The sequence below is a fragment of the Sinocyclocheilus rhinocerous genome, unplaced genomic scaffold, assembly GCF_001515625.1.
Source record: "Sinocyclocheilus rhinocerous isolate Xijiao unplaced genomic scaffold, SAMN03320098_v1.1 scaffold2818, whole genome shotgun sequence".
Lineage (NCBI taxonomy): Eukaryota > Metazoa > Chordata > Actinopteri > Cypriniformes > Cyprinidae > Sinocyclocheilus > Sinocyclocheilus rhinocerous.
The window spans coordinates 234,190-246,060 of NW_015640329.1; the positions used below are offsets into that span (position 1 = coordinate 234,190).

General features: G+C 32.2%; 1 protein-coding gene across 1 annotated transcript in view; it reads right to left on the reverse strand.

The window, feature by feature from the left end:
* The window catches only part of LOC107752625 (WD repeat-containing protein 70-like), a 57,080-nt gene that overhangs the window by 21,406 nt on the left and 23,803 nt on the right, over positions 1-11,871 (reverse strand). The window lies entirely within an intron of this gene.

Consider the following 11,871-nt stretch of genomic DNA (forward strand, 5'->3'; position numbering starts at 1 on the left):
TAAATAAAAATAAATAAATGGAATTCAGATTAAATAAATAAATAATATACTATATAAACAAAATTGAATAAATTAATAAATAAAATTAAAATTAAATAAATGAAAAATAAAAAGGTGAAATAAATTATAAATTAAAATAAAATTTAAAATAAATAAAAAATAAATTCATTAATTAAAAATAAATAAATTAAAATTAAATAAACAGGTGAAATAAAATTATAAATGAAAGTAAAAATAAACACATTAATGAAAAATGTATTAAAATAAAAAAACAAAACAAGAAATAAAACACTAAACCAACAAACAAATAAATAAACAAACAATTTGTCTCTCAATGGGGAAATTACAATGAATTAAAAATAATAATATCTATAATTTTTTTTATTTAAATATAATTTGGTGTATTAGTTTTACATTCATCTCATAACCTCTATGAGCTATAAGCAGGAGGCGTTACACACTAGTGAGTGATATCAGGTCCGTGTCCATCAGGGTACTGATGCGGAGGAAGAACTTCACCAGACTCTAGTGCTCTCGGACTGTAGACTGTGGAAAACAGCCTGGAGGACGTTTCTCAAGGAAGGAGAGGACGTCTGAAACTGACATGGACACGTGAATAGAGGTGTTTCTGAGCTCCTTTAGTCTGATCAATAACCGTCTGACTGTCCACAAAGTCACAAAGCATGAAGAACGGAGCAGAACATCAGCCTCAAGTAATAAAACACATGATGACCCAATACATGATCAAAGTGTCTATGATTCATCTAATAAAATGAGATGAGGATTTCTGTCAGGCGTTCGCAAAACATCCAGAAACTGTTATTTTAGTATCACTGATACACTAAAACTGATTCTGTTAATAATTTGAATTAGATTTCATTTTTATATTTTCTTTGGGTAAAGTTTTAGTAATTTTGATGTGTGTTTTTTGTCATTTTATAAGCGTTTTGTTTTTTAAATAGATTTTTTAAAATAGTGGAGAGCAGACCTATAAAGAATAAATAGAAGGAAATATATTTATATTTCAAATAAAAAAAAGAAACAAACTATAAAATTTAATTAAAAACAACAAAAATATATTTATATTTTACTAAATATAAATATATTTTTAATACAGTTAAGAGCAGAACAGAATTTTTTAAAATAAAAAACATATTTATACTTGACTAAATATGAATATATTTTTAATATAGTGGAGAGCAGAGCAGAAAAAATAAAAAATAAAATACAATATAAAATAAATTAATAAAAATATATTTTTTAATAATTTAAAAAAAATTTAATTGGGAAAAATAAAATAAATGAAACCAGTTTCAGTTTCAGTTTCAGTTTAATTTATTTATATAGCACATTTAAAAACGACAGAGCCGACCAAAGTGCTGCACAGAGAAGTAGAATTAAGCCAATAACCATAAAACAAATTTACAATAAAAAAAGTGATAGAAATAATACACAACACTAAATATACACACAATAAAACTATATACAGCAGTTACTCCAGCCCATAAGCCTTTTTAAAAAGATATGTCTTTACTAAAGATTTAAAAACCTGAAGAGAAGTGGCCGATCGCAGGTAAAAAGGCAAGTTATTCCACAACTGATGTGCTGCCACCGAGAATGCCCGATCCCCCTCAAGTTTTAAACGTGTCTTAGGAACAGACAACAACAAAGTGTTTGATTTGTCTAATATATCATTATCATTATATGCAAACATCTAGCACCTTAACTTATAATAATAAAGTTATATATAAATATATAAATATATATATATATTAAAAAAAAACATAAATAATAAAGACAATAAGTAATAATTATTGTGTTTAAATAATTATGTTTAATTAGTTTTTATAATAATGTGATCAAGCTACAGTGTTTCATTCATTCATGCCTTTATTTAACCAGATTAAAAACTCAATGAGATTAGAAAATCTCTTTTACACGTTTGTGCTCCAGACATGAATGATTCTCAAATCATTGCAGAAAAATATCGTGAAATATATGAAAATGCATTATTTGTGAACTTTTTCCTGTGGAAATGTTCAATGGGGTTTTGTTTTTTGTAGCCAAAACTTCACGCTTTCAGTCTTTAAAGTGACTTACAAAAACAAACCCACCATGAGAAGTTTTCATTGGAGCCGTGACAACTAGCCCCGCTCAATTAAAATAAATGAAGAGTGATGGAAACTGAAGCCAGTTTATGGCTGGAGAGCCGAAAAGAGCAAAAACACGACCCGAGGACGGGAGGAAACACAAGGGGGCAAAAGCAACAGATGGACAGCCAAAAAGTGAGAGACGGAGGAGAAAACGAGGTACAGAAATAGCAGCGGCGTGAGAGCGAGTGATAACGTCCTGCGCCGTCCTCAACGCCAAACCAATTTACTCCTGCATAATTGTCCATCTTTATCAGAGTTTCTCCACCTGCTCGCGGCTCTGCTGATTAACCCACAGCCGCTTCAGCTTAATTAATTCAAGAAAGCTGCTCCGCTAGAAACGAAGGACGTACTGGCGCTCGTAACGTCTGTCAAGTGCCTCTATGTTTCTCCACAACCTGAAAGACATCATGAAATCACAACACGTTATTGACTATCTCTGCTCTTACGGCGTATGATTGATCAGTGTATGTTATTGTAAAAGGAAATAGGATGCTTTCATAATTTAAAAATTATATTAGAGCAGTGGTTCTTAACCAGGGGACCGGAGCCCACCAGGTGGCCGTAGGAAAATTATTCATTAAATTTAATTATCTATTAAATACATTTTTATGCATTAAAATAATCTAACTGACTTAAAACGCTAATAAATGTAATGGGAAAAAATTTTTTCCCCTCAACAACTTACTGAAAAACATATAGTTCTTGAAATCTCTGGAATAACAAAATTAATTGTGGTTGATTAATCTAATATATCTTTCCGTTTGTGTTAACAGCAGTCTTTGAAAACAAGCAGTGCTTAATTAAATTAGGATTTTTTATGTATTAAAATAATCAAATTGAATTAAAATACAAAAAATGTCATGGAAAAAATGTTTACAAAAATTACATTTAAATTTTTTTCCCCCTCAACAATTTTTACTAAAATAAAAAAAAAACAGTTTTTCAAACTTCTGGAACAACAAAACTAATCGTGGTTGATTAATTTATATATTGAATATATATATATATATATATATATATTTATATACTGAATATGTCATTCAGTTTGTGTTAATAGTCTTTGAAGACAAAAATGTAATGGGAAAAAGTTTTTTTAAATATTTTTTCCTCAACTTTGTTTTTTTTTTGTCCCTGAAGAACATACAGTTCTTCAACTTCTGGAATCACAACATTAATTGCATTTGACTAGTATTAAAATTAAAATAATCTAACTGAATTAAAATAATTCATATTAAAATAATCTAACTGAATTCAAATGAAAAAAAAAGTTTAACTGTGAGTCATTAAAGCCTCCATGATCTCAGAGCTCAATAACACAGGACAGAAAAACGGTTTTCATCAAACCATTTCATGGGGGTTTTAACAAATACCATCAACCTAATAATTCATAATCCAATGAAATCTAGTCGCATCACAGAGGTTAAAGTGTTAGTTCACCCAAAAACGAAAATTCTGTCATTAATTACTCACCCTCGTGTCGTTCCAAACCCGTAAGATCTTCGTTCATCTTCGGAACACAATTTAAGATATTTTTGATGAAATCCGAGAGCTCTCTGACCCTCCCATAGACAGCAAGGTAACTACCACGATCAAGGTCCAGAAAAGTACCAAGATGATCGACAAAGTAGTCCGTGTGGCATCAGCGGTTCAACTGTAAAGTTACGAAGCTACGAGAATACTTTTTTGCGCAAAGAAAACAAAAATATCAAATTTTCGTCTCTACTCGACAGTAGTACTCGAAAGTCTACTCGACAGTATGTTATGACGTCATTACGCCGGATCTGGGTCAGCGCCGCCACACGCTCGCATCATGATACTGTCGTGAACGCGCATCCAAAGTGACGCAATAGAGACGAAAATGTGGAATAAAGTCGTTATTTTTGTTTTCTTTGCGCAAAAAAAGTATTCTCGTAGCTTCGTAACTTTACAGTTGAACCGCTGATGCCACACGGACTACTTTGTCGATCATCTTGGTACTTTTCTGGAAGTACATGCTTCGGATGCTGTTTCTTGTTGACTATCATTCAGAAACCTCGACCGGAAAACTACGTTAAACCCCAATGATTAGCGCAAATCAGCTGGATAGAGATCCGAGCTCAAGGCGAAATCAAACATCCGTCACGACACCTTCTCGGGTTTCAGGGTTCGGGCCGCGGAGCACAAAACAGCCCTGTTTCTGCTGGGACGAGTCCTGCGCTCCGTCTGCTGGAAGGGCACACAGAAAACCACCTGATTATTGTTGACTAGCCGTATTCAGGCCCCCTCGTCCCAGAGTGGCGTTCAGGGTCCGGCTCGGGTTTACATCCTGAGCTTCCAGAGACGTCCATCATCCGTGGCCTGTCATCGCCAGCATCACACACTGAGATTTCACTGGAGCACGGAGAACACGTGTAACTGAAGCCAAATGTGAGGGGAAGCGGAGTTCAAATCCACCTGCCATCTTTAAAGGGGTCATATGATGCGATTTCAAGTTTTCCTTTCTCTTTGGAGTGTTACAAGCTGATTGTGCATAGATAAGATCCCTGAAGTTGCAAAGACTAAAGTCTCAAAACCAAAGAGATATTCTTTATCAAAGTTAAGACTCTGCCACGCCCCCCTAAAACGGCTCATTCTAACACGCCCCCACATATCTACCCCACTATGTGGAAATATTTGCATAATCCCGCCGCAAATGTGCACGCAAAGAAAGAAGGCATGGTGTCAGTAACCGCAGTTAGTGTTGAAGCAACCATGTCAGGGAGACGCTGTGTGTTTCAGTGCGAAAGCAAAAGCACTTTATTTGGATCACTTACAACAGAACAGCAATGCATTTTATGGACGACCGTTTCGTGAACCTAGGAGAGGAGGTAATGCGGACTTTAAAAAAGCATCATATGACCCCTTTAAGTTCACCGACATATAATCCAAACCGAGCTGAGTTTACAAGATACCAGGTTAAGGGGAGTTAGTATTGTTGTACTGTCTTTACTGTAGCGAAATTGCGGGACATGTTTGATAATAAAACGTTGAAAGCTCAATAATCCGCACAAGAGACGCTGTTCCCCAGGCTGAAATGTGTGCGCGCGCTTCAATATGGACCACAACTAGACAAGCAAAATATACTTTGGGCTTCGGGTGCACGTCCAAGCGATCAAATACACACAAAATATGTCAAAATGGCCGGCTTGGAGAGTAATCACTCAAACACAGTTTATGTCTTAAGTGGACATGAACAGTTGGGAGAAAATCCGATGTGTCAATATATATTGTCTTAAAGTGACAGCAGTGACTGGCGCTTGGGCCATCAATGTTAATCAAACAACTAAATGCAAAGAGAAAATCACTCACAGCTCTCAATCGGAATAACGTTAGCTTTAATAAGCATTAATCTATCAATTCATAGTTAAAACTATTTACATTTGATTACTTTATTAGATTTCTTTTGTAGCCTATATTACTTACCTGAACAGTAATGTTAGTAGACCTTCATGGAAAAATCAAAGCACTGTTTATTTCATTTGTATCTTTGTTTTATTGTATTTGTCAGTTTGTTTTACTTTAATTCTTTGTTCATGTTCTTATGCATCTTATGTATATAAAACACTAAAAATGCCTGCACACTAGGGCTGAACGATTTTGGAAAATAATCTAATTGCGATTTTTTTTACTAATATTGCGACTGCGATTTAATATGCAATTATTTTTTAAAGCTCTTTATGTTCTGCATTATTCAACAAAGACAAGCTATAAATCATTGTATAGTATTGTACAGACCAACACACTATTAGATAGATTAAACATAAATGTCCTTTTCTGTAGGCCAGGCTTATATGTTACCATGAAATTAGGTGATGCATGAATTGATATGAATGACATTTTTATTTAACAACTACAATCACAGTAGTATATTGACTGATTTGTTGAACTTCCAACCTTGTAAGCATGTAATAATTATGACAACATAAAGCACTGACAAATAAGCCTGGTGTAAACATTAATATGAAAGTCAGTAACAAATCACACAAACTAAAGTAGAAATATAAAAGCTGTTGCGGCACGGCGTCTGGTACAGACTCAGTGAGTGAAGCCGAGAGCAAGATATGCCTAGTCATATTTTCTGCATTTAGCTTTTAAATGGCCAGCACCTGCCTGGGTCTGTGCGACTTCATCTATGGCTTTTCGCTTCGCTTTCACAAACCGATCCATCTCCCATTCTAAGTTAAGTATTTTGGCTGTTTACTGTTTTATTTCTTTTCTTTTTCTGCTGATGGCCCATACAGTATATAACAAAAAGTACCGATAAGAATACCGTTAAAGTACCGGATCGATAAGCAGTATCGGTAAGAGTAGTAATACCGTTAAAACCCTAATGATATCCATCCCTAGAGGCAAAGCTTCATTTTGTCATGATATTCTCCATGAGACTCAAGCAAGGCCCGAACACGATGCTGGAACAGAAACGCCTACCGTTTTCCTGCAGCGTCTGAGCTGAACGTTCAAGTGTGAACAAACTCACCCAGATGTGCTATTGAAAATGAAACCCGACGTCTCAGCAGCTGGAGGAAAACAATCAGCTCACGAGCGACAGATATGTGCTTCCTTTCAGAGCGGCTTACATCAGCCTGCACTTTAATCACTTTTCTGAGATTGATTTCTCTGATTAAACGAATAGGATGATCTGCTGCTCGAGTGCTGACTGTCAATGAAGTGTTATGAAGTGTTATTTATGCTATTAATCCCACCTAACATTAAAGTTTTTAAATATACTTTTATATTGCAATAATTTCACATTCAATCTTCAAAATGATGTTTGATCTTCAAAAGACAGTATATTTTTAATATTTGTTTAATGGCATCTTTTTTTTATGACTGAAGGCGAGTATCACTGATACCAATACTACTGATGTCTCTTTAAAATAATTTTTTTTCCTAATATTTAACCATTGACTAGCCATTCAAAATTACAGTATAATTGAGAGTTATCAATTTGAACATTTATTAGACTACTTAAAATAACTTTTAATTTAAGTGAACTTAAAACAATTTTCACATAAACCCATTATAATAGATGTCATATTTAGCTACATGTGCCCTTCAGCAAGCAGGAAATATACAGGAATGGAATAAAGTTATCAAACACTAAATTCTAAATGAAATATAGATGAATCCTTAAAGCTACATAAGTGATTGATTTCCTCTTTTTTCTTTTATTCTTTGATGAACAGGCATCACAGCAGCTGTTATGAGGTTATTTGGGCTGCTTTAAGAGCTGCTGCTGCTGAACATGACGCGGATCTGACACACATCGTAGTTTCTCATAACTCTTTACCTTTTCTGACCCACTTCAAATATATAAATAGTTTTACACACTGTAATGCATTAAATCTTTTCAATCCTAACTGCAATTCAATTATATTATATATAATTATGTATTATACTACATATTATATTACACAATCACATATTATATTAATCATCACATGAAATTGGTTACAGAACATGTTTTATTTAGCATATAAATAATTTTACACATTGTAATGCATTATATGCTAAATAAAACATATAATCAGTTACTTGAGCTGTATTATTTTGTGTTTTAATTCATTATACTCTTTAGAATTTGTAACCATATATAGGTAAGTACTATAACGTAGTATAATATGTAAGCCGTAGTATAACACCTAATTATGTAATATATTTAATCGAGGTTACGATTATGAATTGAAAGATAAGGCATTACAATATGTGCATACGCTGCATTATTTTTGCGTTTTAATGCATTATACGCTTTAAAAATTGTAACCATGAATCGGTAGTATAATGTAATATCATATGGATATAATATAATTGTTAATTTTTATTTATATATAATATAATATATAATATTTTTAAGACATGTAATGCACATATATTATAATATAAAATAATATTATAAATGAAAATATATAATATAATATATTTTGAAGAAATGTAATGCACATATATTATAATATAAAATAAAATTATAAATGAAAATATATAATATAATATATTTTGGAGGAATGTAATGCACATATATTATAATATAAAATAAAATTATAAATGAAAATATATAATATAATATATTTTGGAGGAATGTAATGCACATATATTATAATGTAAAATAAAATTATAAATAAAAAGATGCATTACAACATGTCGATTTATATAAAATGATATTAAATGGCAATAAGAGCTGACATTGGTACAGGACCTGTCAGAGATGGATCTGATCTGTTCTGAAACACAAGATGAAGTAAGGAGTCTGAACATCACGCAGATGATAAGACGTGACCTCACGGCTTTGAAGAACACAAGACACGAGTCCGACTGATGAGCGGTCACGACCCCGTAATCAATGACCAAACCTAGAGGATCAATCCATCTGTCCGTCCCAATATCTCCACACAGGAGATCAAGCTCTGGCTGAAACTGATCATGACTGCCTGCATTCTCCATTTAAGAGCAATAGACGTCAGACAGTCATGCTGCTTTAACCAACCCGGTTTCATTGGCTTCCACTAGCTGTTTTGTGATTTTTTTGGGTGAAGATAGGTCACTGATTGTGCGCCGGACCCTCGAGGAATGGGTTGTTATTGTAAGCTGCTGGGGAATGCTGGGTAAATATTTAGTCTGACAGAAGCAGCAGTAATAAATCACAGGTTTTCGGGCTGTGGAGGAACACAGAGGAGCAGCTGAGGGTACGAGTCCCAGTGAATCTGTTCACACGCCGGATCGTGTGACACACATTATATGCTGAGATGCATGTGTTCATTTCATGACATATCATTTCAATACGCCTCCTTTGGGTGATTCATTAATAATCCATTAATGGACTTCAGGGACAAAATAAAGAAGGTTTGGACGATTATTGGCAAATCTCGATGCTTTTCCATAAACATTAGACATGGATGTGTCAGTGAAGAACACGATAGGATATCCAGACAGGATCAGTTCACACGGTCTGTGAATGATTTCTCAAACAACAACCTCTTCAGGAAAACCAAACACAGTTCAGTGCACCAGAAATACCAGGAATCCATTAAACAGGTGCAGCGCTCAGCTTATATCACAGAGTACGGATATGTTTACTTCACTTCTTCCATTGGTGAATCTAACAAACACATGTTCAGATCACATTTCGCCTCAAAACATTCAATATATATTTTGCATAAAGAATATAAATAAATATTACATTGTTATTATTATTTTGCATTAAAATATAATTGCATAAAGAAAAAAAATAATATTGCATAGAGAAAATATATAAATTGTATACATTTATATAATAGTTTAAATAATAATGTATTAAATAAATACACAAACATTACAAAGAAAACTGAATAGATATTGCATAAAGAAAATTAATACATTTATAATTAGCTATTTTTTGCATTAAAATATAGTTTGCATAAAGAAAAATAAATAGTGCATTGAGAAAATATATAAATTTTATACATTTATATACTAATTTAAATATAAAAATGTAAATACACAAATAAATAAATACACAAACATTACAAAGACAATTGAATAGATATTGTGAAGAAAATTAATACACTTATAATTAGTTATTTTCTGCAGTCTGCATAAAGAAAAAATAAATATTGCATTGAGAAAATACATAGTATAAATTTTATACATTTACATAATTTAAACATAAAAAATTATTTATTTTCATGAAGAAAATGAATAAAAAATAAACAAATAAATTAATAAATATTATATAGACAATTAAATAAATAGACATTGTATAAAAAAAAACAACTAATACATTTTACATTCATTCATTAAGAAAGAAAGAAAGAAAGAAAGAAAGAAAGCTTATTTTAGGTCCATTAAGAGTTTTTGACCTATGAAATTATTTTCATTAAATATTTCACAAGTGAAATAACATCTTGTGTATAAATCAGTATTTTATTTACAGCAATGAATGAGATGTTTTTGTATTACAGTAATGAAAATTCAGGGGTAAATGTGCTTAACTGTACTGAAAATGCAAATGCAAATCTCACAATGCAAAAAAAAAGGCTTCATGTTCTTTATGCAAAATATAATTTACTATTTCTTTCTTTCAATTTTGGTATGAAATATGACCTGGACACGTTTCGTGAGAGCCACAAAACAAGATCTCACAAAACGCAGAGTGCCGAGAAAGCAACATATGAATGCAATCAAGAAAAACACATAAAACAACTGTTCAAAATATGTGAACACGGCGCGTGCCATTGGTCAGTCAGACGGATAGTCCCGCCCCCAAACTCATGTGATTGGCTGAGTCAGAAGATTGACATGTGGGGTGCCTCAAACAAACACATCAGTGCTCCGAGTCAGTGTTTTGCTCTTCAGGAGCTGAAGCACCAGTGATTGACTCACAGTCTGAACATGAACCTGACGCACCATTAACTACTTCATCAGCTACAAACCCCCAAAAACCCCCAGTGAAGCCATTTAGTCCGAGTCTCGCTCCGCTGCGCCTGGACGCACACAGACAGACGTGTGAGCTGCTATGTATTAACTGTCTGTACTGTAACCGTCCCATCCCTCATTCACAGCCGCTGAAGCCTGTCCAGTGCAAGGGCTGATGGGTATTTATGGCACGGCACATATGCTCCGCGTTAACTCCACATTCCTGCTGCCAATTAAAGCCTCGTCCCATCAAACGCAGCGTCCTGAGCTTGTTTTTCTAGAGCTTTGTTTAGAAGGAAAACGTATTAAAGGAAGTCCAGCAAAGGGGAATAAAAAGTGTTTTCAATAACAGCTTAACACCTGCGGTCACTGGCTTCAGGACCTTCATAGCTGACCAACACAACACTGAGATGGTTTATCACAGTAAAGTAAAAGAAAATGTCATTATTTATATGCATATTATTATTCTATTTATAGAGAATAATTATTTTGGTATTATTTAAATGTATAATATTATTTTATAATTTGATATATACAATATAAATTAATTTAAATAATAATATATTAATATATTACTATTTATTAGTAGAAGCATAAAATGCAAACAGTTAAATAAAAATTCTATTACATTATAAATGTCTATTATTTTTGGCTTATCACAGTAAAAGAAAATGTTAATAACTGTTAAAATGTTTATGCATTATATGTATATTATTATTTTATGTATAGAGAATAATTATTTTTGTATTATTTACATAGAATTTCTAACATTATTTTACAATTTGATATATATAAATATAAATATATATATATATATATAAATTAATTAAAATAATATTACTATTTATTAGTAGAAATATAATACAAAATGTATGTGTATGCATTTATATATATATATATATATATATATATTCATAATAATGCAAATATTACATAATAATTAAATTATTTTATTAAATATTTCTATTATAAATGTCTATTACATAAATAATACATAATAAACAATAGTTGATAAAACAATACAAATATTGTATTTATTGTTATATGAACTATAATTCTATCTGAATTGTATTATTTGTTTTCAGGAATTCAGCATTGATGTTTCCTGATGTTTTAGCTCATCTGAACAGATCTGAGACTCTTTTTTGGGGCTCGACTTGCTCGTTGTGGAACTCTGAGAGACACGGTTGCATGATTTTCATCACATATGTAAATTATATGTATATTATTATTTTATGTATAGAGAATAATTATTTTTGTATTATTTACATAGAATTTCTAACATTATTTTACAATTTGATATATATAAATA